A 6,948-nucleotide genomic window follows, 5' to 3' on the forward strand; every position below is an offset into this window, starting at 1 on the left:
CCTGTACTGAAAACTGATGGCAACTGGCCTCACCACAAGAATCGCCTCCAGGTGTTGAGGAGGAGATGCAGATTGCAGCAGAATCCCTGCTCTATCCACCCCCCCCTGCCCACATTGTGCCAGATATGTGGTCAGGGGGAAGGAGCCAGACCCAAAGCCCTGCCTCAGTGCAGCTTGGCAAGTACTGTGATGCAAGGCCCTTACATTTCTTTGTCACATGTGGATGGAAAGCACCACAGGTCCTCCAACTGCAACAAGGAAAGCTGACAACGAACGCACACTGAAGACTTAAGGTACGCTTTATGATGTGCCCGTTCAATGAACAAGCAAGACTGCAAGCAGCAAAGGCGGTACGTCCGCCACCAGCGAATATTGTCATGGGAGGAGTGTTTCCAGCTACCCCACCCTTTGCCCCCAGAAGCCTTGCAAGTGGTTGCAGGAGAGGGACTGTGAGCAACATCCTGGAAGGAGTGTTTCCAGGAATACGGTGAAACTGTGAAGCTCCCTTGTTATGGTTGCTCTTGGTTGCTGCATAGCGTTCAGGTAATCTTGTTATATCTCTAATACTGGAATGGTTGGGGTCTTTTTTGGTATGTTGCTATATTTGCTATTGTTTTCCTATGTTATTATGAAATGGCTTTTGTAGCGTTTGTTGGAAAGGCACCCCTGTTTCTTTGCTGTGAGCCACTTTGAGCATGATTTTGGGTGTGTGGAAAAGCAGCATGCAAATGAAATGAGTGAAAGGCAATGATCAGTTGGGAATCAAACACAACCCATAATTGCTGTTCCAATGCAAACAACACCTGCTGAGGATGCCTCCAAGTATCACAGCACAACAGCAGGAAGGAGTGTGTTCTACATGTCAGTGTGAGTGATGCATCGAGCATTTAATCCAGCAGGAATGTAGCCTTCAAACATCAGGTGAACTTGTTTCCTGATGCAGCTCGTAAAAGCCAAGCCCTAAGTTCTCCTTTCAATGTTCAGCTGATGGAACATAGATGGAAGCTGCACCTTTTTCTTGCCAATTGCAGTGCAACAAGTCCCGCTCCAGGAAAAAAATAGGAATGGGGAGCTTGAAATAAATCCAGGAAGAACTCTTTGTTTGGTTCTCTTTGACATCGGATAATCACTCAGCATAGAGACCGACTGAAATGTCTCATCTCCAACACCTGCACGGCTACGAGATCCCAATCATGCCATGCGGTGTTGCTGCCTGCCTGAGTAGAAATGCATCCCGGTTTCCAATATGACCGTATAACCCCGGTCCTGAAAGACCTGCATTGGCTCCCAGTACGTTTCTGAGCACAATTCAAAGTGTTGGTGCTGACCTTGAAAGCCCTCAATGGCTTCGGCCCAGTAGACCTGAAGGAGCATCTCCACCCCCATCATCCATCTCAGACACTGAGGTCCAGCTCCGAGGGCCTTCTGGCGGTTCCCTCCCTGCGGGAAGCCAAGTTACAGAGAACCAGGCGGTGGGCCTTCTTGGTAGTGGCCTTCTCGGTAGAACGCCCTCCCATGAGATGTCAAGGAAATAAACAACTATCTGACTTTTAGAAGACATCTGAAGGCAGCCCTGTTCAGGGAAGTTTTTAATGTTTGATGTTCTATTGTGCTTTTAATTCTGTTGGGAGCTGCCCAGAGTGGCTGGGGAAAACCAGCCAGATGGGTGGGATATAAATAAAATTATTATTATTATTATTATTATTATTATTATTATTAGGTGTACAGTGGCCAAGGACACATCATTCAGCTAACATTCCTCCAGATCAAGGGAAATAAAGGCTCCACTCTGCCTTAGCCAGACCCCACCTGGAGTCCCGTGTCCATTTCTGGGCACCTTAGTTCGAGAAGGATATTGACAAGCTGGACAGTGTGCAGAGGAGATGGTCAAGGGTCTGGTGACCAATCTTTATTGAGGTTGAGAGAGCCAAGCATGTTTCGCCTGGCTCCAGCTCCATCAGGTATTACACTTGATCATGCTGCCAGTTATTATAGTGCAAGCTACTAGAACTCCAGGGAGTTTTGAACCCCTGTTTAAATCCTATTCTGCAAGGGTGTGAAAGAAGACTACCTCTTTCAATTACTTCGTGGACTATTTTTTTAAAAAATACTATAGTCAAATGAAATCACAGGCAGGATTCAAGATAAGAGCAGCAGAAGGAAAAAATGATAAGAGAACAGAAAAGAAAGAAACTTTTTGTAATAGATAAAGATATAATGCAGTAGAAAAGTTTTGAGTAAAAACACTGTGGAGGTGGAGGTGGAGGAGGGAAGTCAATTTATGAAACAATATAATTATTTGATATGATATGATAATGTCTGAAAATTTTAATTTAAAAATATATTGCAAAAAAAAACCCCAAAGTCAAATATTGTTGGCATCTTGCATAATAAGACACTCTCTACAATGTGTTGGAGACGGGGTGGGGTGTGAAGTACATTTTTTCACATGTGCTGGCTGTGCCCAAAAATTGTCTTATTCTGGGTAGAGGTTTTTCAGGAAATTGATAAAAATCACTTGTCAACCCTTTGAACAACAGCCCCAAATGTTTTGTCTTGTGGCCTGCCTTATTGTAGCTGTAACACTTGCAATTACAAAGAATTGCAATTACAAAAGTTTCTTCAGGTTGGTACAATGAGGCTTGGGATCCCACACTAATGAAAAAACCAACCCATAAACTGAAAGCTTTAAGCAAAAGCAAAAGTCAGACTTATTGCGGGACCCATTTATGACACCAGCAAAGAAGCGAATGTCTGCAAGCCACTGGCTAAACATGAACGGCTTTGGCTGAGCACTCTGAGTTGATACCTCAACTAGTGACTTTTATTAGTTCCTTTCCTTTTTTTTAAAAAAAAAACCTTGGACCTGTGTGGAAAGGTTGGGGAAAACACTGTCTGTTCTCAACAATGAACATGTATTCCTCCACTCCCCACTCAAAATGCATGCATTCTTTTTGAAGCGCCAGAAGCTAAAGATAGACGATGACCCATGGCTGCATGGAGGCACGCAAGCCCTGGTTTCAGTTGTCCCTTCGACTACCCTAGCTGTCAACATTTCCCTTTTTTTAAGGGGAAATTCCCTTATTCTGAATAGGATTCCTCGCAAGAAAAGGGTAAAGTTGACAGCTATGTCGACTACTGGATAGGGAATGTTAGCTCAGCAGCAGTAGGAGTGGCTTTGTTGAGAAGTTAAATCGCAAGTCGCAGATGCATAGCTTGCCTCTCACCCAGCAGTGAAGTACGGTTACTATATATACTGTAAGGGGCACCGGGCTTTCCATAATATGGCTTAGAATCACAAGGGATCCCAAGGGGCATCTAGCCTAGACCCCTGCAATGCAGGAATCACAGCTGAAAAATCCCCCAGAGATGCCCATCCAACCTCCGTTCAAAACCCTCCAGCGAAAGAGAGTCTCCCACCTGAGGCTGCCAGTTCCACGGCTGAACAGCTCCTCAGAAAGTTCTTCCTAATGTTTAGTCAGACTCTCCCTCCTTGCCCTTTGAATCCGTTGCTCCGAGTCCGCCCCTCCAGAGCAGCAGAAAGCAAGCTCACCCCATCTTCCCTGTGATGGCACTTCAGATATTTGAAGACGGCTATCTTGGGCTCTCTCAATCTCTCCTCCAGGCTAAGCATCCTGGAATATACTGGGAGTCGAGTGTGGATTTCATGCTCTTTATTCAGCTCATAGTGGTGAGGAGGAATAGAAGTTTCCGAGAAATGTCTGCTTTATATACCGGTACATTATTTACACAATGGGCCCCACATGATTGGCTAATTCCCGGATTCTCCTGTAGGCCAATCAGGTTGCGGATTCACATCCACCTGGAGTTGGATTGGGTGGCTCCTGCGGACCAGACTGCTACATTCTGGATCCTATTGTTCTAGGACCAATCAGACTGCTGCAATTTGGATCCTATTCAACTCAGTGCATAACACATCCCAAACTTCCTCAAATGTTCCTCCTAAGGCTTAGTTTCCAGAACCTTGATCCCCTGAGTCACCTTTGTCAGCACCATTTCAGGCTGGCCAACATCCTTCTTAAACTGGGGGCCCCAGAACTGGACACGGCAGGACGCTGCTTGCTGTTTTCTGAGCCTTTCCCTTTTTGAGCTGAGCACAGCTCAGGGTGTGGCAAGAACAAAGGCTCAGTGCATAGCAGGAGGCTATGCGCAGGGGAAATTGCTTGGATGCAATGGGGCAAATTCGGCCAATATTTGATAAAAGACCCAGTGGGGTGGGGTTATTAATAACAAAGGAGGAGAGGGGAAGGCTTCTGCCCAGACCAATCACAGGAATCTGGAGATACCCTTGTGGACACCATGGGAGTAAGCATTTGGAGTGAGGAGCAGGAAGAGGACACTGGGTCCCTGAAGGGCTCCTCCTGTGAAGTGATTTAGTCATGTGGGTGGCCAGCATAGACTTGGCAGTGGGTCCCAGGCCTCACAGGGCAGGGTGCCAGCCAGGACTCCTGGGTTCTCAAGGAATTTGGTGGGGCTGGGAGGGCCAGGCCAGCAGTCAGTCTTTCCCTGGGCAGGGAGAGGCACTGAAGTGAGTGGCGTCAGCACTTTGGCTTCTTAACGGTGCAGCTGAGTCATCCTGTGACCTCCGGATCGGGGCCTTTCCCTCTGAGCACCTAGCAACTGGCACACACAGAGGGCAGCGGTGTCGGAGAACCCCTCTGCATGGCTGGCAAAAAGAAGACGGGGAGCTCAGGACCCCTCAGGAGACTGGATAACCCCCACTTGGGTTTGGCATACGGATAGTTTGTGGCCCCCACCCTTTCCCTGCCCAGCTGTGGCACCCAACCCTCCTTTATTTATTCAGCGCAATTACTTGTTTATGGTCCCGCAACCTCGAGGATGGGAAGTAATAAATGCCAGCCATCTCCTCTGGCTGGGAAGGATCCTCTGCAGTGCTTAGCAGGCTGTCTGTCCCACAAAATGTAAGGGCCTTGTTGGGTCATGAGCCATGGTGAGCCTGCAAGCCTTCAGGTCAAATCCCACTCCCACCAGAAACTTAGTAGGGGTCCTGAGACACCCCACACGCCCTCCCAACCTCAGTCGCCCTGTCTGCAGAGTGGGGATAATTCCACCAACCTACCATATGGGATTGTTGTAAAGATTAACTTTCTTTCTAAATTCCGATGCTAAACTCTTGTCAGTGATAATAACAAGAACAGGAAGCACAGCTGGGTTTTCCTCTGGGGGGAAAGTGGCTCCAGCAGAAGAGTGTGAGCATGGCAGGGCAAGGTGTCTCTGCTCATGCACAGAGGGAGGTGGAGGTGGGGAGGGGCTTTCCCGTCTCCCCGTAATCTCAGATATTCTGGCATTCCTACTTGGCACAAAAGGTCCTCGGATTGGACTGGTGCAAAGCCATTTCAGGCCTCCTGTGCGCCCCCCCCCCAGCTGGTGTTTCCATGGTCGGGCCTTGCAAAGAGGCCCCCCCTCACCATACTCCATGCAACTGACCATAACTGCTCAAGATAGCCTTAAATAAACAATTTGGAGTCCAGTAAAACCTGTTCAGAGTCTTATCTTGGGGGAGGAAGGAACTGCGCAATAGTGCTGCGTTCAGATTTCCACCTGCCCTCTGCATCCTCCTAAGTGGCAGTGATAGTAAAAAAGGGACCTCAGCCTTTCTGTGTACTAGGTGGAGAAATAAACAACCAAACCCCAGTCACCTGAGGCATGAACTCAATGGTGAATCGAAGTTTAAGGGGTAAGCTCCACGGAAGAACCAGCCCATAAATCAGGAGTAATCCGCTGGATCTTCTCTGCGACTCAGTGCACTGGGTGTGTGGATGTGACGCTAAGCCAAACTGTGTCTTAACTCCCGGCTGCACAGCAAGAGCTGGGGCAGAGCAAAATCGCCTTGAGTCCCGTAAGGGGAAAAGGCAGGATATAAACTGATTAATCAATTGATAATAAAGCAGCCGCATATTTCTCACTGTGCCCCCAAGCACACGTGCTCATTCTCGCTAATTCATAGTTTGCTTGAGCATTACATGCAAATGAGACCAGTGTGTGGAGGATGGCCGGGAAGATCACTAGGGATCACTAGGGAAGGGAAACTGTCAATATTGTAAGGCCTTTATGCAAATCTATTGTGTAACCGCACTTGAAATACTGTGTACAGTTCTGGTTGCCAGGCCTCCGAAAGGAGTGTTTTAGGGACAGGGTCAGAAAAGGCATCCGGAAGGATGAAGGGGCTTGAGCAACACTCCTAAGAAGACAGAATACACCACTGGGGTCTTTCTTTTGCTTGGGGGGAGAAAAGATGAGTAAGGGGAGATGTGACAGAGGTATGCAGAATTAGGCAAGGCATCGAGAAAGGGGAGGGAGAGAAGCTTTCCTCTCTCACAACGCAAGAACCCATCTGGGATCATCTTATGAAGCTGAATGGCAAAGAAGACTCAGGGCAGACTTTTCGTTGTAAGTTACAATAAAGATTACAAAAACCGTAAGTGACACAAAGATGCCTTAGTGAAATCACAATGCTACTGCAATATTCAACAGGATCCATTGCCCTTGAAGAGGAAGGAGGTGCTTGTCCCCCAATGCCACCACACTCCTCGGGAGCGGGGACAGCAGAAGCCCCCAAGTCCTGGCATCCTGCCAGCACCACTGATCTGACCTCCACCTTTCAGTTTCTGTGCTTTCAAGACTACAGCTTTGGAGCCCCCCCCCCCGAACTCCAAGTTGGGCGAAGGTTGTGGAGCTGCTCTGATGGAGGAGGAGGAGAGGTGGCCTAGGTGGAGTCTTGGCCAGGAGGTGTCTATTTGGGGCATTACTAAGAGGCAGTCAAGTGACAAGGCAGAAACCCAAGGGGTGCTATTTATAGCCCTTGTTCTGTGGCTGCTCCTATTAGATAAACAGCTTCTTGGGTATGGTTGGTGCTCAGAGCCCTTTCACCTGGGCAGGTAGCACGTCCCACTTCAAGGCAGGCAA

The sequence above is a fragment of the Podarcis vaucheri genome, assembly GCF_965113315.1.
Source record: "Podarcis vaucheri genome assembly, chromosome: 13".
Lineage (NCBI taxonomy): Eukaryota > Metazoa > Chordata > Lepidosauria > Squamata > Lacertidae > Podarcis > Podarcis vaucheri.